The sequence below is a fragment of the Eretmochelys imbricata genome, chromosome 7 (genome assembly GCF_965152235.1).
Source record: "Eretmochelys imbricata isolate rEreImb1 chromosome 7, rEreImb1.hap1, whole genome shotgun sequence".
NCBI classification, from domain to species: Eukaryota; Metazoa; Chordata; order Testudines; family Cheloniidae; genus Eretmochelys; species Eretmochelys imbricata.
This window is the reverse complement of record NC_135578.1, coordinates 65,494,588-65,517,840: the sequence shown is the minus strand read 5'-3', so window position 1 is coordinate 65,517,840 and position 23,253 is coordinate 65,494,588.

Here is a 23,253-nt window from a genome sequence, read left to right as displayed (position 1 = left end):
GTGGATTTCTGCAGGAGATTTTTTATTGGCTTTTTCTTTAGTGGGTTTCCCCAACACTCTTCCTGAAAAAAATTATCTTTCTAATGCTCTCTCGGAGCTTATTCCTTTCACCTTACTCCCAGGAGTGGATTCAACCAGCCTACTCAGGCAAATGTGTGCTTGCAGGGGTGGTCCATGGCTACTAATCCTGAGGCAGGACAGAACTTTTATAAAGTAAGGACAGTCTCGTGGATGGGGCACTGGCCTGAGGTCTGGGAGAGGTGGGTTCTGTTTTCAGGTTAGACATGGGCTTTGTCTGTGACCTTGTGCAAGTCACTTAACCCCTGATTTTTACAGGTCAATGAGATTTGGGCTGCTAAGTGCTTAAATCCCTTTGGAAAATGAGACCTAGGCTCCTAAATCATAGAAATGTAGGGCTGTTAGGGACTGACAGGTTGGCAAGTCCAGCCCCCTGTGTTGAGGCAGGACGAAGTAAATCTGGACCATCCCTGACAGGTGTTTGTCCAAATGGTTCTTAAAGCCCTCCATGATGGGGAATCTACAACCTGCCTTGGAAGCCTATTCCAGAGCTTAAATTACCTTCAGAGTTAGAAAAATTTCTAACATCTAACAGAGATCTTCCTTGCTTCAGATTATGCCCATTACTTCTTGTCATTTAAGTGTTGCACTACTGAGCACATCAATGCCTAAATCTGGGTCTTAACCTCTCTGTTCCCTCTTGGTGAAGTGGGAATAATACTTCGCGCACCTCACCGGAACATTGTGAGGATAAAAATCCATTAATGATTGTGAGGTCACTCAAACACTACACTTATGAGGGCCATCTAAGTACCTGGATTGATTCATTAGTGCTGATCAGTTAAGTATTGCAATCGTGAAAGGTTCTAACTAGTAAATCCTGATTTACAAAGTTCCTTTTGCTAATGTTTATTCTCCCCCATGGCAAGTGACGAATAGGAGAAGAGAAGAGTTCCACCTTTTGATAATCATAGTAGTTTTTAAACCTTTTCCCCTTCCCTGATCTCACACTCGCAGCAGGGAAGGCGAAATGGATTCTGCTAGATAAACACAACTGGAGTTCAAATTGCTGATTGGGTTCTTTTTCCCAGAGTTCAAACCAAGGCTGTGCTGGCTGCAGCCGTTCAAGCTCGATGGCCCAGTGGGACTCATTACTCCATTTACAGTAAAACATGCAAGGAAATGTATCTCCCTATCCCCATATAGCCAAGTTTACTGAAGGATAACCTACTACATTACACAGATTAATACTCCAGTGAGTAAATTAATCCTCGGAATTTCACTCACTACTTGTGGCTTATAAATTTTAATTGGCTCTAAACTGCCACACGAATTTATGTGAATGTATATTGATGCAGTGAAAGAGATCAGAAATTATTCTACCAACATTTGAAGCGCCAAGATAACAGGAAGTGTTGGGACCGATTTATTAATGCATATTAATATTTGCCAAGTGGGATTCAAACTTATTTCAGCATTGCACAATCATATTACACACAGCTCAGTAGGGGAGAAGAAACAATGAAGCGGATAAATGCCTATATTTGGAACATACATTTCCATATTGCAAAAAGGCAACTCCAATAGCTGTACAGATTGGACTGTGCTTTTAGGACTCACAGTCCACCTAATCTCCCAAAGTATTGATCAGAATGGCCTTCTGGTATATTGCAATGCCGGTAGGTACAGCATGCACCTCTCTCTTGAGCAACAAGAATGGGATTTAACTTACATTGACAAAGGCCCCACTCAGATCAGCTTCTTTATGCAATTCAGACAAGAACTAGGTTTCACTAATGCCAAGGTTCCCGTGGATTTGACATTTCCAAATCCACAGAACATGGGGCCAGATTTTCAAGGGTATTTAGGTTCCAAAAGATGCAGATATGTGCCAACTACTGGGATTTTCAAAAGCATGTAGATACCTAACATGTTTAAGTATGTTTGAAAATCCCACCAGGCACCTATCTGAATCTTTAGGTGCCTTAATACCTTTGATCATCTGGCCTTTGGTGCAGAATCCACCCTCTGCTACAGAATTCTGCAGAATAATCCAATTGTCCCTCTAACCTTCTAAAGATGAATGAAGGCAGGGTTGTCTCCCTGAACAGGTACATAGACAGCCTGAAACAGAGCTCTCAGAGAGGCTTGAACTGCTACTCTTTCCCATAATTGTCTGTTAACCCTGATGCCTAGCAATGAACACTTTGATGTCAACATTGTTAATCATTCCATTGCTGGTGATTTTACCAGAAGCATCCCCTGCCTATTCTCCATCATTGTTATATATGCTGGTAGTCACTGGGGTAGGCAGTGAGTCAGCTGCTTGCAGGGAAATGATGAGTGTAAATTTCACCAGGAAACAATTTAAAGACTCCCTGATTCAAGCAACATGAAAGAGGAAATACATCCCCTACCTATTGCCCAAAGGGTCAACAGCTTTCTGAAAGCCAAGAACCGAAACTCCTCTTCCTCATGCTTCCCTGGGTACCTAAAACCCCAACAGCCACTAACAGCTCCTACAATGTAGTCATGCATTTTCCATGCACAAATCTGTGGCACATTAAAATATTGGAGGCCATGTAAAATCAATTGAATTTATTGTCAGAATGAGACAAGATAGGGACTAGATATTATTTTCATGTTTAGTCCAATAAAAACCTCCCTGGCTCAACATATACTGATACTGCCCCAGCATTTCTAATCTGCCACACTGGACTTAGAGTGAAGCTGAGATCTTCCATCCATCACCACCAGTAACAGAGGCTATGGAGGCCAAATTATGCCCTGAGCTGTGCAGCCCCATATTTCATTTATGCCCTCAGTGACATAAGTGTCAGAGGACACAATCTGTAGGCAATGGAGTTGCACCAAATAACGGCAAAATTTGGCCTTCAGAATCTTTATTATTGCAGATTATGAAATGGAGTGGTTGGTAGGAAAATATTTATTTGCACACTGCAGATTGGAATATGCAAATCAGTATTCAGAATACAGAGCCATAGGATGCACTTTTTAGGGCGGAACTATACTTTTAAATTTGAGCCAAATCTCAACTGAATATTTTGCATCTAAAAAAAAAAGAAAGCATGTTTAAAGGGACAACAATTTAAAAAAAAAACACACTTCTAAGATGTTTCACCAACACAGCTCTGGGTAACATATAAAAGGAAAACAGAGTGAATTGAGGAGGAGGAACACATTGCTCTGATTTTTTCCCCCAGTATGTTTCCTTGTACATTTGGCAGCAAACTTTGCACACAGTCAATTTCATGATTGCCTCTGTTTACCTGGATCTCTGACATACAAATAGGGGAGAGGAAACTATTTTTTAAAAATATAAACCACAAAAACAGGCAAGGGGATTTAAGGGCATAAGTGATACCAGAAAGAACTTATCAATTATTCTCAATTGTCCAGATTTCAATGGGATTGTATTATTTTATTGATATAAAATTGTTGTAAAATTTTCCTTCTCTTCATCCTACACATTTCCAGTCACGGGATGAAAGCAGAAGTGCCAAAGCTCCAGTACCTTCACAAAGGACATTTTCCTAGTATTTTTGTCCTTACTTGAGTCAAGAGTACTAGAGGAAGTCTGTTCTCACAAGATTTCCAGCCCCAATTCACTCTTTCAAATTATTCACCCACATTTCAGTTAAGTGCTTGTGCTCCTGGTTGCTCATCCAGCCTGATGTGAACCTATTGAGGCTCACCCATCACTACTTCCTCTCCGGATTTATGTTTTTTCTCTTAGAACAATGTACTTCTCACAGTGGTTAAATCAGGACATGATCTTTTGCTCCGGTCTTCTTGGCCCACAGAAACTGCACAGGTTGGGCATTCATAGTATCGTTTATCTGAGTTCCCTCCACCAATACTACAGCAGTCCCCATGCAAAGGTCTATTTACAATAACCGCTGTGCTTTTTTCAGTCACCTCGGGACAGGTGGGGTTGGGGGGCAGGGAGAGCAGTAGTCTCCCTTTCTTAAGGAAAGTACCATTCCTCTTCCTCTCCTACACTTCCTTCCTGTGCCTCTTTATCCTTCTGGGCTGATGGGCTAATTGGCTCTTTATCCCACCCAGACTACCAGCCTGGTTATCTAATTATCTCTAATTACCCCAGTCAGCTTTCTCTAGGGGAACTAATAGGCATCAAAATGTTGGCTCCCTGCACTCTGTCACAGTGGTGAAGCAAGGTACACATACAAGTGGCAGCGGAAAATCCCTACATTGTGTTGCTCTATTGCAGGGTGAAGGTATAACATGATGATATACTACTATTGCTGGTGCCCAATAAATTTGAGGCTGATAGCCTCATTAGTATAAACTAACCCCAGCTGGGTGAAGATGGGAAGCCTCACTGCTAGGACCAATGCAGACCAAACTAGACCATGACTCAGTGGGGACTAGACTCTGCCAGCAAGAATCTTCCACTGCACCCTAGCTTCTGTGTTTGAACGCAGAGTAAGCTGTTTTAGAAACATACAGGTTAAATTATTTAAAGATATGTATCAATGAGGTTTTCCATTTTCAATTGCTGCCAGGTCATAGAAGCTTTTCAGGACGGGGGGTTACATCTTCCTGTGTTTAGAAATTGCTTACTATATTTTGGTCACTAATTCTATTCTACATAGGTTCTTATACTGGGCTCATCACCATAATATCAGAGCATCTTCCAGTAATACAAAAAGAAAAGGAGTACTTGTGGCACCTTAGAGACTAACCAATTTATTCTGTAGCTCATGAAAGCTTATGCTCAAATAAATTGGTTAGTCTCTAAGGTGCCACAAGTACTCCTTTTCTTTTTGCGAATACAGACTAACACGGCTGTTACTCTGAAACCTTCCAGTAATACATTAATACATTTGTTCTATAAGTCAAATGAATTGGACAAAGCATTCTTGAATTGTCAAATCTTTAAAAAGACAGGAGACCGGCTTAGAAGTCTAGTGAATTCCCGTAACTTACCTGTCACTTTTTAGCAAGCAAGCAAGAATAAATCAAGGAAGGAGAGAGAGAAAACTGTGCTTACTAGACTCAGACAGAGGCACCAAGATTATTTGAGTCAACTCTTTTTTTTTTAAGAAGCTAAAATATTAAATAGTTATATCAGAATAGCTCACTGGCTCTGAGCTTAAAATATGGCATCAAATGTCTGCTGGAGACCTAAGCTTTCATTTAAAAAATGTTTCTAGCCTTTTTTCTTTGCAGAGATGAACCTCAAAAGTCTTATACATACTTGCAAAATGACCTGTGGGTGTCTGCAGATGAACTAGTATCACACAGAGTTTGTTCCCTAGGCTGCTCTATTGCTTGGGCCATTGTAGACGAGCCCACAGTATTGGGGAGATATAATTGTCTCTCCAGAACCCCTTTTTCTTACTTTGCTGTGCCAAGCGGCACTCAGGAAAGAATTTCACTGCTTTGCAATAACATAGAGTATAGGTTATAAAAAGTGTGCAAATGACTGCAACTCATGTCCTTGCAGGGATCCATGCTCAGTATCGTTGGTGGCACTTAGAGTCAAATCTTGGGCAGCACCAGCCCAGTTGTACCACTTGCTGATGTTTGTCAGCACTGCTAATTTTGCTTGTTTAGACAAGGTGTTAGCATAAACTAATTGCCAGGAAGTAGGCAGGTTTGTCAATGTGGAGGAGGAAGGGGAATCGCCATCAAAATGATGCAAGTTGTTTGTAACATCAGACGCACTTTAAAATGTGGAAATCACTACCAACCCCTTTTTTTTTACCATGCTTGAAACTGGAAAGTGGGAGACAACTATGATTAAGTTGACTGGATCCATCCATTTGAAAATGGCATCTCTTTGATGGTTGGAGTAGAAACGAATGCCTCACTTTGCTATTGCTCCCATAAATTCAATGGTAATGCCTGTACCTCCTCCTGAGGACCTCCTAAGGTCTGGTGGTGGAGCCTAGAGAAAGTCTCATACTGGGGCAGAGGGGAAAGGAAGGAGATGATAGAAGGAGAGAACAGAGTCTTGCATGAAGGTGGGGAAGAGAAAAGAAAATGAAGTGGAAATAGAGTGGATAGGGAGAAGAGCAACAAGAGGGGTTTTCTGCTTATTTGCCCGGAGACAAAGGTGTTAGGGGTTTGGGGGGGGTGTGGTTTTGTTTCTTTTGTTTTTTTGTTGTTGGGGTTTTTTTTGGATTTTTCTGTAGGCTGACAATCACTGTCAGAGAATGTAGGTATCATATTACAGCACAGCAAAATTTTACAAGCCAAGTTTTTTTGTTTTGTTTGTTTGTTTTATTTCTAACTCTCGGGTGTAAAGTTAGTTAAAAACAGAGAGGTAAAGATGACAGAAACCAAGACACAACACAAATTGGAGTTAGCCAGACTGGAGCCCTAGAAGCTCCCCACAGGAGAGAAATGGAGGCAGCGAAAGAGGCAGAACAACACCAAGAGGCTGCTCACAGGAGAGCGATGGAGGCAGAAAAAAACCAAGAGGCTGCCCACAGGAGAGCAATGGAGGCAAAGGAAAAAGAAATGGAGGCAAGGGCCAAAGAACCGGAGGAGAAGGAAAAGGAGAGGAAGCATGTGGAGGAGGAGAAGGAAAAAGAGAGGAAGCATGCACTGGAGATGGAGAAGGCAAAGGCTCAGCAGAATATACCAACAAGCCCTAGCAATCCTCCTCCAGGTACCACTTCCAATCCCAGAAAGTTCCCCACCTACAAGGCAGGAGATGATACCGAGGCCTTCTTAGAAAACTTTGAAAGGGCCTGCCTTGGGTACAACATCTCTACAGACCAACACATGGTAGAGCTGAGGCCACAGCTCAGTGGCCCCTTAGCAGAGGTGACGGCTGAAATGCCTCAGGAACAAATGAACCAGTATGAACTGTTTAAAACCAAGGCAAGAGTCAGAATGGGGCTAACCCCCGAGGATTCCCGTTGGCTGTTCAGAGACCAAAGGTGGAAACCAGACGTGTCATTTACCTGACACGCCTACCACATTGTGAAACATTGGGATGCCTGGATATCAGGAGCAAGTGTTAAATCTCCAGAAGATTTGCCCTTCCTAATGCAAATGGAGCAGTTCTTAGAGGGTGTTCCTGAGGAAATAGAAAGATACATCCTAGATGAGAAGCCCAAAACTGTAATCGAGGTGGGGGGAAATTGGAGCCAAATGGGTGGAGGTGGCAGAAAATAAAAAAACTGGTCGCAGTTGGAGCGGATACCAGAAGGGACAACCTCAAACCACCCCCTACTACTGGGGGCCACCCAAGGCCCCAGCTACCCCCCAAGGAACGCTCCAGACACCTTATCGTCCCGCCACACCATTCATCAGCAACCCACCTCGGCCCAGTGACCCATCAGCTGGACAATGTTTTAAATGTAACGAGCAGGGGCATGTAAAGGCCAACTGCCCCAAGAACCCCAACAGATTACAGTTCATTGCACTGGAATCACCCCAGAGGTCCTCAGGCCCAGATACCTCCCAGATACCCTTAGAGCGGAGGGAAACTGTGAGTGTGGGAGGGAAGAAGGTCACCGCGTGGAGGGACACCAGAGTACAAGTGTCAGCTATCCATGCTTCCTTAGTGGACCCCAATTTAATCAACCCAGAGATCCAAGTGATGATTCAACCCTTCAAGTCAAACTCTTTTTCAATTTGCCTACAGCCAAGTTGCCTGTCCAGTACAAGGGCTGGTCAGGAATGTGGACTTTTGCAGTCTATGATGATTATCCCATCTCCATGCTGTTGCGGGAAGACTTGGCCAATCATGTGAAGCGAGCCAAGAGGGTGGGAATGGTCACCCACAGACAGGCTAAACAAGCCGTCACGCCTAGCTCTGTTCCGGAAACTTCTACCAGGACCCGGTCAGAGGTGATGGACCCGGACCCCAGGCCAATGTCTGCAACAGCAGTAGTGGATCCAGTCCCAGAGACCCAGACAGAGCCAGAACCAGAACCTGTGGAACAACTAGCACCAGACCCATTGCCAGCACTGAATCCAGTACTTGCAACCCCAACACCAGAGGGCCCCACCAAACCTGAACTGGCAGCAGCTGATAACCCTACACAAGAGGGGCTCAGCCGGAGCCTGAACCCCAACACAGTGCACCAGCGGAGAGCGGTTCACAGTCAACAGAAACAGCCCCATCCCCTACATCACTTCCCAAGGGACCAAGCATAGATCCACAATCCAATGAGGAACTGATGTCTCCAGCATCAAGGGAACAGTTCCAGACTGAACAGGAAGTAGATGAAAGCCTCCAGAGAGCTTGGATGGCGGCACGGAGCAACCCACCGCCTCTCAGCTCTTCTAATTGATCCAGGTTTGTTGTAGAAAGAGGACTTTTATACAAGGAAATGCTTTCTGGTGGAGACCAGAAAGACTGGCATCCTCAGAGAGAGTTGGTAGTTCCAACTAAGAACTGGGTCAAGCTCTTGAGCTTAGCCCACGATCATCCTAGTGGCCATGCTGGGGTGAACAGGACCAAAGACCGGTTGGGGAGGTCATTCCACTGGGAGGGAATGGGCAAGGATGTTTCTACCTATGTCCGGTCTTGTGAGGTATGCCAAAAAGTGGGAAAACCTCAAGACCAGGTCAAAGCCCCTCTCCAGCCACTCCCCATCACTGAAGTTCCATTTCAGCGAGTAGCTGTGGATATTCTGGGTCCTTTTCTGAAAAAGACACCCAGAGGAAAGCAGTACATACTGACTTTCATGGATTTTGCCACTCGATGGCTGGAAGCAGTAGCTCTAAGCAACACCAGGTCTAAAAGTGTGTGCCAGGCACTAGCAGACATTTTAGCCAGGGTAGGTTGGTCCTCCAACATCCTCACAGATGCAGGAACTAATTTCCTGGCAGGAACTATGGAAAGCCTTTGGGAAGCTCATGGGGTAAATCACTTGGTTGCCACTCCTTACCACCATCAAACAAATGGCATGGTGGAGAACTTTAATGGAACTTTGGGGGCCATGATACGTAAATTCGTAAATGAGCACTCCAGTGATTGGGACCTAGTGTTGCAGCAGTTGCTGTTTGCCTACAGAGCTGTATCACATCCTAGTTTAGGGTTTTCACCATTTGAACTTGTATATGGCCGCGAGGTTAAGGGGCCATTACAGTTGGTGAAGCAGCAATGGGAGGGATTTACGCCTTCTCCAGGAACTAACATTCTGGACTTTGTAACCAACCTACAAAACACCCTCCAAACCTCTCTAGCCCTTGCTAAAGAAAACCTAAAGGATGCTCAAAAAGAGCAAAAGCCTGGTATGATAAACATGCCAGAGAGCTTTCCTTCAAAGTAGGAGACCAGGTCATGGTCTTAAAGGTGCTCCAGGCCCATAAAATGGAAGCATCGTGGGAAGGGCCATTCAAGGTCCAAGAGCGCCTGGGAGTTGTTAATTATCTCATAGCATTCCCCACCTCCAACTGAAAGCCTAAGGTATACCATATTAATTCTCTAAAGCCCTTTTATTCCAGAGAATTAAAGGTTTGTCAGTTTACAGCCCAGGGAGGAGATGACGCTGAGTGGCCTGAAGGTGTCTACTACAGAGGGAAAAGTGCTGGTGGTGTGGAAGAGGTGAACCTCTCCATGACCCTTGGGCGTATGCAGCGACAGCAGATCCAGGAGCTGTGCACTAGCTATGCACTGACGTTCTCAACCACCCCAGGACTGACTGAATGGGTATACCACTCCATTGACACAGGTAATGCTCACCCAACTAAAGTCCAACCTTACCGGGTGTCTCCTCAAGCTAAAACTGCTATAGAACGGGAGATCCAGGATATGTTACAGATGGGCAGTGCATGGGCATCTCCAGTGGTTCTAGTTCCCAAACCAGATGGGGAGATACGTTTTTGCGTGGACTATCGTAAGCTAAATGCTGTAACTCGCCCAGACAACTATCCAATGCCACTTACAGATGAACTATTAGATAAACTGGGACAGGCCCAGTTCATCTCTACCTTGGACTTAACCAAGGGGTACTGGCAGGTACCGCTAGATGAATCGGTCAAGGAAAGGTCAGCCTTCACCACACATGTCAGGCTGTATGAATTTAATGTACTCCCTTTTGGGCTGTGGAATGCACCCGCCACCTTCCAAAGACTTGTAGATGGTCTCCTAGAGGGATTAGGAGAATATGCAGTCGCCTACCTTGATGATGTGGCCATATTTTCGGATTCCTGGGCAGAACACCTGGAACATATACAAAAAGTCTTCGAGCACATAAGGGAGGCGGGACTAACTGTTAAGGCTAAGAAGTGTCAAATAGGCCTAAACAGAGTGACTTACCTTGGACATCAGGTGGGTCAAGGAACTATCAACCCCCTACAGGCCAAAGTGGATGCTATCCAAAAGTGGCCTGTCCCAAGGTCAAAGAAACAGGTTCAATCCTTCATAGACTTGGCCGGTATAGGCTTGGCCGGTTATTACAGGCGATTTGTACCTCAATACAACCAAATCGCCGCCCCACTGACAGACCTAACCAAAAAGAAACAGCCAAATGCCGTTCAGTGGACCGAAGAGTGTCAGAAGGCCTTTAACCAGCTTAAAGCGACACTCATGTCTGACCCTGTACTAAGGGCCCCAGACTTTGACAAACCATTCCTAGTAACCACCAATGCATCCGAGCGTGGTGTGGGAGCAGTTTTAATTCAGGAAGGACCAGATCAAGAATTCCACCCTGTAGTGTTTCTCAGCAAGAAGCAGTCTGAGAGGGAAAGCAACTGGTCAGTCAGTGAAAAAGAATGTTATGCCATTGTCTACGCTCTGGAAAAGCTACGCCCATATGTTTGGGGACGGCATTTCCACCTGCAAACCGATCATGCTGCGCTACGGTGGCTTCATACTGCCACAGGAAATAACAAAAAACGTATTCGGTGGAGTTTAGCTCTCCAAGATTTTGATTTTGACATCCAACACATCTCAGGAGCTTCTAACAAAGTGGCTGATGCACTCTCCCATGAAAGTTTCCCAGAATCAACTGGTTAAAATCGTCCTTGAGATGTGGAAAATATTGTTAATCTTTATATACTTGGTAGTATATTTAGAGGTGCATGTATCTTATTAACTCTGTTTTTTCCTAGAGCTCCAGGAAGAAATCCCAGCCAGCGTTCCCCCGTATCTGTGATTTGGGGGGCATGTCATAAATATAAAGGGAAGGGTAAACACCTTTAAAATCCCTCCTGGCCAGAGGAAAAACCTTTTCACCTGTAAAGGGTTAAGAAGCTAGGATAACCTCGCTGGCACCTGACCACAATGACCAACGAGGAGACAAGATACTTTCAAAGCTGGAGGGGGGAGAAACAAAGGGTCTGGGTCTGTCTGTGTGATGCTTTTGCTGGGGACAGAACAGGAATGGAGTCTTAGAACTTAGTAAGTAATCTAGCTAGATATGCGTTAGATTATGATTTCTTTAAATGGCTGAGAAAATAAGCTGTGCTGAATGAAATGTAGATTCCTGTTTTTGTGTCTTTTTGTAACTTAAGTTTTTGCCTAGAGGGATTCTCTGTGTTTTGAATCTGATTACCCTGTAAGGTATTTACCATCCTGATTTTACAGAGGTGATTCTTTTTACTTCAATTAAAATTCTTCTTTTAAGAAACTGAATGCTTTTTTCATTGTTCTTAAGATCCAAGGGTTTGGGTCTGTGGTCACCTATGCAAATTGGTGAAGATTTTTATCAAACCTTCCCCAGAAAAAAGGGGGTAAGATTTGGGACGATTTTGCGGGGAAAGATGTTTCCAAACAAACTCTTCCCAGTAACTGGTGTTAGACATTTGGTGGTGGCAGCAAAAATCCAAGGGCAAAGGGTAAAATAGTTTGTACCTTGGGGAAGTAACCTAAGCTGGTAAAAGTAAACTTAGATTTTCATGCAGGTTCCCACATCTGTACCTTAGCGTTCAGAGTGGGGAAGGAACCTTGACAAAAGCCTTACACTGGGGCAATGAAAGCCAGTTATGAGAGATAGGAAAGAGCTCCAGAATTGGTGGGACTGCTTCTCCTGGCACTGTGGTCAGGGTTCTGGAGCTCCTTCTGCCAGCCCTCTAACCCTCTGTAGTCCAAGGGAAGTGGTCTCTGGGGCACATAATTTCCACTGAGTCCCATCCCTGTGTGTTACCTTGTACTGCCTGTAATAAAGTTACCATTCTTAACTTTCCCGCCTTCTCAATAAGAATTCATGTTCTGCCCAAAATAACCAAATTGGGACTCCAGAGAAAAAAAGCATTGCAGTAATTGAATACAGAAGAAAATAATTTCCTCAGAATCTTCAAACCACTCAGTAATGCTTAGAAAGCCTGGGGAAAGAAAACCCTCAGGAAACCTTTCCTGTGGTGCTGATAATGTGCACTCTTCCATTCTTGTGAATGAGGAGCCATGCACCCAAGTGATAGGAACCCCATCACTTACTCTTATCTAAGCGGTATCCTCTAATTTGACATGAAAGTGTAAAAATGTTTTGAAAAGTAGATCTTGGTACAATTCATGCCCTTCAAGCCTCTTCCAATGAAATCATTTATCAAATATGTGAGACCATGTCAGAGTGAGGATTTCTGAGCCTTATCCTAACTTGCATTTTATGTATGGATTAATGAATGAAGCAATAAATCAAGAAAGACTGCTCTGCTCTGATTGCTCTCAGTTCGTCATATACAATTTCTTTTTAATGTCCTACCTGGAAGAGGGAAAGAATCAGGCTTCCTCTTCATGTTGATTCTATCCACTGTTGTTTGCCCTATTAAATAAATATATTTGCACTGAGCTGCCCAATAGATGGCACTGCTGGGATAAAAAACTTGCAACTCCCACCTTTATGTGCTCTGGGAATGGCCTGCTGGGATTTTCTTGGTACATACAGTAGTTGTAGGCTGCCTTTTAGAAGGGGCTTAGGTATTAAATGCCATTGGCCCCTTATGTGTTATGAAGTATGGAGATATATTTTTTAGAAATTGAGGCTATCTTGCTCCCACTGTCATCAATGGGAATTTTGCTGGTATCTTCCTTCAATGGTAGATCACATAAGGTAGGTTAGGTACCATGATCAGAGATCTTCTCTCCATGAGCGGGATGTACTGATTTAACTACCTAAATATATAAGGTTCTCTTAAACCAAAATAAGAGTGTCTACATGGGGAAGCTGCACCTTTACAACTAAATTGGTTCTAACCCAACCGCTTTTTAGTTAACTAAGTGCATCTTTTTTCATGCACACAAGGCCGGAATGGAGATGAAAGGCCTGAATTAAATTTTCTAGGGTTTAAAAGCCTTTTCCAAGGCTGTCATAAAGCAAACCTTGCTACTGCGACTTGCAGAATCTGCCTGGAGTTATTGTCCTGCAGTATCTTTAGGAAGAAGTGAAAATGGTATAGAGGCATTGCTGGATCCCCACAGTAGCAGAATACTGTAGAAGTCACAGATAATCACTAGTGGCCTGAATGATCTTCATTACTCTGCTGCTGGAAAATCCCCCATGCCCACCTCAAAGCATTGGGTTTGCTTTAGTCCCCATTTGCATTTTCTCTTTTATCCATACAATAACAGAAGTTCAGTGTTGCAACAGGTTGTCATCCATACCATCCCCATCCTGAGGGCTGGTACCATATATGCAATTGTTCTCCAAGCCCCTTTTATCATTCCTATACAGTGTTAAGGAAGATGGAAGCTTTCAATGTTTTAACATGCACGCTATTGGAAAGAGGGTGTAGAGCATATTTTAGCATCTAGGCTAATATAACTAACCTGGAAGAGGCTGGATAGAGGGCTAGGAAGAGATAACATCCAGTGCAGGAGACTGGATTTTAAATTGGTTCTGAAACACTCTTTCTTAGCACTGATGTCATGAATTCACAGATTGTTTGTTTACTAGAGGAAGTGTTTGTTTTTTCCTTAGGGTCAGTTTGTTTGTTATATTTGGAAATGAGAAAGGAAAGGAAGAAAGGATATCTGTGTTTAGAAGCACAGGAGAGAAATAAAGCAAGCCTTTTAAATGGGTCTTTTCCTCACATTTACAGATTAGTTTAGCCTTTGCAATTTAGATCTGATGCCAGCTGGGTGTGGAGGAGAATGAAGGGGGAGAGTGAGTTAGGAGGAGGAACAGAGAGAGGGAAACTGAATAGAAATGTGGCCAAAATTCTGAAGTCCCAACACAATATGAATTTTGTCCAAGTAAGTTTCAGGAGTTTAAGGCTGACCCAAGGCTTACTGAAGTCATTGGAAGGACTGTCGGTGATCTCAGTGGGCTTTGGATGAAGCCCTTCATACATAGATCCAAGGAAAGAGAGACTTAAAAACCCATATGCTAGTGATTCTAAGTCACATTTACTCTAAATTATAAATTAAATTAATACAGTTTTGGAAGGTGGATCCATACATTGAATTTGCTGGTACTGGTCTTTCTGGGTGAGTCTATCTTTAGGCTCAGTATTGTCCTGTCTATAGTACAATGTTTTGAAGCATTTTCTTTCTGGTATGTTGCAGGCCTGTCCATTTGTCTATATATTTTCTTACTTTTTATTGCATAGACAGTATTTCAGTGAAATCTCACTTCACCAGTCACCTGCCATGGACTACTAGCACAAAAGAAAGTACCAACTCTACCTGAAAAGTAATCAAAGAGGGGGAAACCAAAAAAGTTAATAGCCACAGCTGCCACTTTGAGTTCCCCTGACACAAGCTCTTTCGGTTATAGGATATCAGCCAGAGTTGAGGTAATAACAGTGGTGTAGTGCAAAGTTTTATTGCCACTAATAGGGGATGATTCATGAGTAGAGCAAGTCAAAATTTTTCAGTAGAAACCTTTGTGAAGAGAAAAGGCCTTTTCTGAAAACGAAGTTTTGCATGGAAATATGAACTCAAACTTTTCCCACATCTGTTTAACTTAATCAACTGGCACCTGATGCCTTCCAAACCTAGTTGAGAAGATGAGCATGGTTTTTCATGAAGCCAGACTTCTTCCTTTCCAGCAAGGCTAATCCTGCAGTGCATAAGCAAACACCAATGCACCATGAAAAATTCCAATTTTAGCCACACATGCCAACCTGAACACTGCCACTGGTGAAATCTCCAAATCCCTCCCTGATATATATGATTTATAGCCATTTATTGATCAGAGTCTACCCAATAGGACCTTCCCTAAGAAGAAGATTCCTCATGGCCCTCTCCAACTTCAAATATGAAGTGTTTTTTCATTCTGGTGACTGAGATGAAACACCAGCTGAATGCAATAGTCAATGCTATTATGGGATCATACATGACCCACACAAGTTCCTCCATAAGCTTCATTTAAATTATTCAGCCATGATGTTCCTCCCATTCTCCTAAAATGTGTCTGCTCTTTCTCCTCTGTGTAACTTTGCAAACATGGTATGCCAAGTATGCCTCACCAGACAGTGGAAAATGTTTAAATGAAAAGATAGTGGAACTACCCAGCCAAAGAACACATGTTTGCTATACTTTAGAGCTCTAGTAAGACTTAATCCAAGGCAAAGGAATAATGCCATAAAGTGTGGGTTTCTGGCACTCCCTTTGACATTAATGGGAATTAGACACAGACACAAAACTAGCCTCCTGGGCACTAGTAGCCAGAAGTTACCATCCAATGACTGCTTAGTGTCTCCATCTAGTTCCTAGTAGAAAAGTGTCCACATCACAAAGCCTCCCTCACTACTAGCAGTAATTGACACTGCGTTGGAAGTTTCAGCGGAGAGGCAAAGGACTGAGAGCCTGTGTCATAAATGACAGGTTTCAGAGTAACAGCCGTGTTAGTCTGTATTCGCAAAAAGAAAAGGAGTACTTGTGGCACCTTAGAGACTAACCAATTTATTTGAGCATGAGCTTTCGTGAGCTACAGCTCACTTCATCAGATGCATACCGTGGAAACTGCACATCCACCAATGTGATTTATGCCATCATGTGCCAGCAATGCCCCTCTGCCATGTACATTGGTCAAACTGGACAGTCTCTACGTAAAAGAATAAATGGACACAAATCAGATGTCAAGAATTATAACATTCATAAACCAGTCGGAGAACACTTCAATCTCTCTGGTCACGCAATCACAGACATGAAGGTCGCTATCTTAAAACAAAAAAACTTCAAATCCAGACTCCAGCGAGAAACTGCTGAATTGGAATTCATTTGCAAATTGGATACTATTAATTTAGGCTTAAATAGAGACTGGGAGTGGCTAAGTCATTATGCAAGGTAGCCTATTTCCTCTTGTTTTTTCCTACCCCCCCACCCCATATGTTCTGGTTTAACTTGGATTTAAACTTGGAGAATGGTCAGTTTGGATGAGCTATTACCAGCAGGAGAGTGAGTTTGTGTGTGTATGGGGGTGGGTTTTTGGAGGGGGGTGAGGGAGTGAGAGAACCTGGATTTGTGCAGGAAATGGCCTAACTTCATTATCATGCACATTGTGTAAAGAGTTGTCACTTTGGATGGGCTATCACCAGCAGGAGAGTGAATTTGTGTGGGGGGGTGGAGGGTGAGAAAACCTGGATTTGAAATGGCCTAACCTGAAGATTACTTTAGATAAGCTATTACCAGCAGGACAGTGGGGTGGGAGGAGGTATTGTTTCATATTCTCTGTGTATATATAAAGTCTGCTGCAGTTTCCACGGTATGCATCTGATGAAGTGAGCTGTAGCTCACGAAAGCTCATGCTCAAATAAATTGGTTAGTCTCTAAGGTGCCACAAGTACTCCTTTTCTTTTTGTGTCATAAATATAAAGGGAAGGGTAAACCCCTTTGAAAACCCTCCTGGCCAGGGGAAAGCTCCTCTCACCTGTAAAGGGTTAAGAAGCTAAAAGTAACCTCGCTGGCACCTGACCAAAATGACCAATGTGGAGACAAGATACTTTCAAAAGCTGGAAGGAGGGAGAGAAACAAAGGGTCTGTGGGTCTGTCTATATGCTGGTTTCTGCCGGGGATAGAGCAGGAATGGAGTCTTAGAACTTTTAGTAAGTAATCTAGCTAGGTATGTGTTAGATTATGATTTCTTTAAATGGCTGAGAAAAGAATTGTGCTGAATAGAATAACTATTTCTGTCTGTGTATCTTTTTTGTAACTTAAGGTTTTGCCTAGAGGGGTTCTCTATGTTTTGAATCTAATTACCCTGTAGGGTATCTACCATCCTGATTTTACAGAGGTGATTTCTATTTACTTCCATTTCTATTAAAAGTCTTCTCGTAAGAAAACTGAATGCTTTTTCATTGTTCTCAGATCCAAGGGTTTGGGTCTGTGGCCACCTATGCAAATTGGTGAGGCTTTTTATCCAACATTTCCCAGGAAAGGGGGGGTGCAAGTGTTGGGAGGATTGTTCATTGTTCTTAAGATCCAAGGGTCTGTAGTCACGTAGGCAAATTGGTGAGGCTTTTTACCAAACCTTGTCCAGGAAGTGGGGTGCAAGATTTTGGGAAGTATTTTGGGGGGAAAGACATGTCCAAACAGCTCTTCCCCAGTAACCAGTATTTGTTTGGTGGTGGTAGCGGCTAATCCAAGGACAACGGGTGGAATATTTTGTACCTTGGGGAAGTTTTGACCTAAGCTGGTAAAGATAAGCTTAGGAGGTTTTTCATGCAGGTCCCCACATCTGTACCCTAGTGTTCAGAGTGGGGGAGGAAACTTGACAGCCTGCCAGGGTGGTCATTCAATGTCAGAGCTAAGCCGCATTAGCTGATCAATTTGAGGAAGTTTCCTTACAGTTGTCCACTCTATCAATTATGTGGACAAAAGGAGAATGGCAAGTTCCACAGTTGCAAAGCCCATACAAATGCCATAAACACACTTGAAGTGCAGCTTCTCAGCAAAAAGCATCCCATTGCTCAGTTTTGCCCTCAGTCAAACCTGTGCAGTCCCATACCTTCAATGGGCTTGCACAGCCATCACTGATTTCAACTGAGTAAAGAGTTCTGTTGGTGGTGAACAAGAAGGGATAGCTCACTTTCTTTCATTGACTGTGTTGGCTCTGCAGTGCTACCAGGAGTTAAGAGCAATAAGAACTTTGGCCTAGATCCTCAAAGGTATTTAAGTGCCTAACTGTCATTGATTTCAATGGGATTTAGGTACCTAAATACCTTTGAAGAGCTGGTTCTTTTAATTACAGTGAGCAGATAGAACTATGAATACGCCCAAAAAGCAGATCTATGAATAAAACGTAGCTTTAGTGTGGAACTACATTTTAAAAACAAAATAATTCATTAGCTCTATTAAGTCTCCTTAATAACACTATAGCATACTTAGGAAACAACAACTCACTTGTTTGCCTGTGTGTGATACCATCGAGGTTAGAAGTCATCAAGAACAATGGTCAACCCAGAACTGAATCAGCACTGTCTCCTACTTTGTGTTTGTATAGTACCTAGAGTAATGGGCCCCCCTCATGCTTGAAGTCACTACGCACAACGGTAACACAAATATAGGGGAAATTAATTTTCCATAACTTACAGCCTCACTTTCTCCTTCTAAAAGTTTAGGAGAAGTTCAAAATTGGTTCACTCAGGAAGTTCTCAATATCTATAGATGATGGTATTGTTAATTTTTTATTCATTTTCGAATACTCCTACTGAGCTAGAGAAACAGTGCAGTCAGCTGACAAACAGTACATTTATATGCCCAACAGACTTGGCCATACCACCTGCTGAGGTGTTAACTATGCTCAGGTGACACCTCTGTGGTAGGACAGGTAATGTCTTGTTCCGTCTTAGCATTGATGGGTGCATAACAACCTGGCTAACCAGACAGAGATTGTACTGTCAGAGTTAGTGAGGCACTGAAAAGCTTTAATGAATAAGAAAGGATTTTTTCAAATTTCTTTGGGGGTTGTTCATTTTTCTCATTTAGTAGTGTGACAGGGTTGGGCCAGATGGCTACAGGAGAGTATTTTTTTTTGAAGCAAAAGATGTTTTTTATTTGCATAACACACTTACAAATTAAAAACAGCAGCATATGCAATGTGTAACACAGCAACCAATCACAATTGTTTTCTCATTAGCTTCAGGAGAGGGAAGTGTTCAAGCTTGCCTGGGCCCAGAGCAGGGGGCTTCCTCGACTCTCGAGTTACCTGGCGCCACGCCCGAGTGTCACCAACAATTCCTCCCCTGAAAGCACCCAACAAGATGAGCAGGCTGTGGGGTGGACAATCCGGGGGGGGGACACGTGCACCCACGTGTGAAAGGGCCCCTCTAAGGTGGTGGTGTCCACAGCAGCAATGACTGGGGCTGGGGTCCCTTACTCTCTCCCCCAATCAAAGGGTCAGACAAAGAGACCCGGATGGGGACACCGAGCAGAGAACCTGGGACAGCGCCCACCGCTCCTCAAAAGCATCAAGGGAGTCAGTGGATGCTGCCCAGAGGAACTCTGCCCGGATACGTGAACGGACCGAGGATCGGAAAACGGTCACAGGAAATCGGAAAATGGTCACAGTCATAGGAAACTCCGTCGGCCAACCTCCTCTCTCTGGTTTTATAGATGGCCGTTTTAGCCAAGGCCAGGAGGAGGTTAACTAGGAGATCCCGCGACTTTGTGAGGCTACAGATAGGGAGTGCATAAATAAAAAGGTTAGGGGAAAAATGCAACCAAAAACGTAATAGGAGATTTGTGAGGAGCTGGAACAGGGGCTGCAGCCTGGCGTACTCCAAATATACGTGTTCCAGGGTTTCCCTCACACCACAAAAGGGACAAGTATCTGGGACGGGGATGAACCGCGCCAAGTACGTGCCCGTGCTCACAGCTCCATGAAGGAGCCACCAGCTGATGTCCCTGACGGGCCTCGGAACCAAGGTGGAATATAGGCTGGCCCACCAGGGCTGCTCACCCTCCAAAGGTGGCAGAAGGTCTCTCCACTTTGTGTAGGGGTGGGACACTAGGGTGAGGGCAAGAAGGATGTGGAGCACGAGCGTGTATAGATGTTTCCTTGGCGCGGTTTGGAAGCGTACCAGCTGCAATTCATGCAGCTGGCTTGCAGTGAAGGGGTGAGGGGGTTGATTGGGTCTGCGGGGCAGGGGTCCAATTAAAAGGTCCGGCGGGCCTCGGGTAGAGGGTGGGCGGGGCGTGCCCTCGAGCAGGACCCGGTCGAGGTAAGCTCAAGCAGCAGGCGGCAAAGCGGCCTTCGCCTCCTGAAGTATGTGCCGGGGGGTGCGAGGTCTGGAGAGCCCCATGCGCCGGGCAAGCATCAGGAGATCCAGCCAGTCTCCCCGGTCATAGTCCAGGAGGTCTCCGACTCTCGTGACTTCTGCCAGCATCAAGCTCTGGTGCACCGAGCGGGACTCCACCACCTGCACACGGAGCTGGAGGTTGTGTAGCAGGGGCTCCGCAAGGAGATCTACCCCCTCAGTGGCCGCCATGGACCTGGTCATTAAAAACAGTTTCCAAGTCCGGAGGAGGTCCTGGTAGAAGACCGGCAGCCCTGAGAGGTCTCACGGAAGACTTCCCGGACGGAGATAAAAGAGCTGCCTGTCATATCGGAGCCCTCGGATGCGGCGCAGGATGGCGTGCACCAGTGTGCTCCACGCCAAACTGCCTGCACCATAGAGGAGCCTTTGTAGGGCCTGGAGGCGGAAGACACGGACTTGAGTGTGTAGACACTTCAGGCCCTGTCCTCCTTCCTTCAGGGGTAGATGAAGAACCCCTACAGGGGCCCAGTGCGTTCCTGACCAAAAGAACCCCAGAATCGATGTCCGGAGGTTGGTCAGGAAACCTGGGGCCAGGACCAGGGTGTTGAGCCAGTACCAGAGCATGGACAGGACTAAGCACCAGCGCTCTCCCTTGGAGGGAGAGACATCAGAGTAGTCCCGTCCATTTCCGGAGCCGCTCTATCACCCCACTCTCTAAATTTTCCCAGTTTTCTGGTGGAGAGGGATGCGTGGCAGAAAGGTAAACGCCGAGGTAGAGCAGTGGACCCGTGCTCCACTGGATGGTCTGAAGCGCGGGTGGGAGGGAGCTCGCCTGCCGCCAGTCTCCTACCGCCAAGCCAGAGCTCTTGACCCAGTTGACCCGGGTGGAGGAGGCTGCCGAATAGATGGCCTGGCAAGCCTCCACCCGCGCCAAGTCACCGGGGTCCTGGATCACAAGGAGCACGTCATCAGCGTACGCTGACACAACCAGCTGCAGCTCTGGCTCCGGCAGCACCAACCCTGTCAACCTCCTGCGGAGGAGACAGAAGAAGGGTTCGATCGCAAGAGCGTACAGTTGGCCCGAGAGGGGGCACCCCTGCCATACTCCTCACCCGAAGCTGACCGGTTCAGTCAGGGTCCAGTTGAGCTTAACCAGACACTCTGCGGAAGTGTACAGCACCCGGAGAAAACCCACAAACTGGGGTCCAAAGCCAAACGCCTGCAGAGTGCTCAGGAGGTACTCATGGTCCACCCTATCGAACGCCTTCTCCTGATCTAGGGACAGGAGGGCGAATGACAGACCGTCTCTATGCCCGAGTTCCAAAAGGTCCCGAACCATAAATAGGTTATCAAAGATACTGTGGTCTGGGACAGTGTAGGTCTGGTCTAGGTGGATCACGTCCACCAGCACAGATCCTAGCCGCAGCAAGATTGCTTTTGCTACGATTTTGTAGTCCCGTGCTGAGGAGCGAGACGGGACGCCAATTTCGTAAATCGCGGAGGTTTATTGCCCTTCTTCGGCAATAAGGCAAGCATAGCTCACCTGCACGAAAGAGGGAGGACCCCGCTCTGCAGAGACTCGGCCCAGACGGTGACTAGGTCTGGGCCGAGGACGTCCCAAAACACGTGGTAGAACTCCACGGTCAGCCCGTCCATGCCTGGAGACTTAATGGGCATACGACGGAGGGCTTCTGAGAACTCGGCCAGAGTGAGAGGCAATTCTAGCCGGTCTCGGTCGCTCGCGCTGACCGTAGGGAGCTCCTCCCAAAGCACTCTGCAAATGCTAGGGTCGGTCGGATCCGGGGAGAAAAGACTTGTGTAGAAGGCTCGGGCCCTCCCGCCCATCTCTGCTGGTTCTGTGAGGGGGGTGTCATCTTCTGCCAGGAGGCAGGTGATGTGTTTCTTAGCCCCCCCTCATTTTCTCCAGGGCATAGAAGAAGCGGAAGCCGTGATCCATCTCCCGAAGGAGGCGGATGCGGGATCGAACAAAGGCGCCCTAGGCCCAATGGTCCTCGAGGGCCCAGAGCTCCTCCTGCTTCTCCCGGCACGCTCCGCAGAGAAGCGGGTCTTCAGGGCTGGCTGCCAAACGCCTCTCCAGCTCTAAGACCTCCCATTCCAACTGTTCTATCGCTGCATTTCTCCGTCGGCTGGTGCCCCAGGTGTAGTCGCGGCAGAAAAGCTGGGCGCGCACCTTCCCCAGGTCCCACCATCGCCGCGCTGAGGGAAAGGCACGCCGCTGCCCTCGCCAGGCCAGCCAAAATTCCCAGAAGGACGTCATGAAGCCTTCATCCTCCATCAGGCTGTTGTTAAAATGCCAATAGGCCGGCCCCGGCCTCTCTGCACAGAGGGAGGCTATCACAGTGGCTAGGTGATGGTCAGAAAATGGGGCCAGCCGAATGCTGGGAATCTCGCCCAGATGACATGAACCGTGGGAAGCCTCCCAGGACTGGGCTCAAGGCCTGAGAGCAAGGAATGCGGTAGATAGAAACTGGTAAATAAGAATGTTAAATAAAGCCAGTGTATTCCTTTTATCTGTTGGAGAATGTAATGCGCGGGGGGAGAGAAAGAATAAAGGGGAAGGTGGAAAGCTGACAGGCAGAAGCCTGTTAGCAGACCAGTCGCTTGCTTGCTTAAAGCTCTGTGCTGTCTTGTCATTGAACCGCCACAACTGGCGCCCAAACGTGGGGCCCTCAGCACTCACCTCGCCCGGCAAGGGTTTCAGACGCGTCACTCATCCGCTTCGCGGATCCTGGTGAGTATTTTTCATTGTGGTAAGTATGGGAAGCTCCCTCTCTGCTTTGCAAGTGCAACACCGCAGTGAGCTACAGTATTTGCTGCATAAGGCTCAGCATGACTGCCCCACTCGAGAACTCACTCTGCTGCTACAGGAGGTGAGTGCCCAATGCCCGTGGTACCCTGAAGCTGGAACCCTTAAGCTAGCGGACTGGGAGCGGTTGGGCCAGACATTGCACAAAGAGCCTCGGGTGCCCGTGCAGGCTTTACATGCCTGTCACCTCTGCCGCGACGCGATACAGCGTGTCGCCTCGGACAGGCCCTCCCTCGCGAGGCTGGTGATCTCGCCACGCCCGTCCGCTCCTGCAGCCATCCCCCCTCCTGGCGATGTGACACAGCATGTCGCCTCGG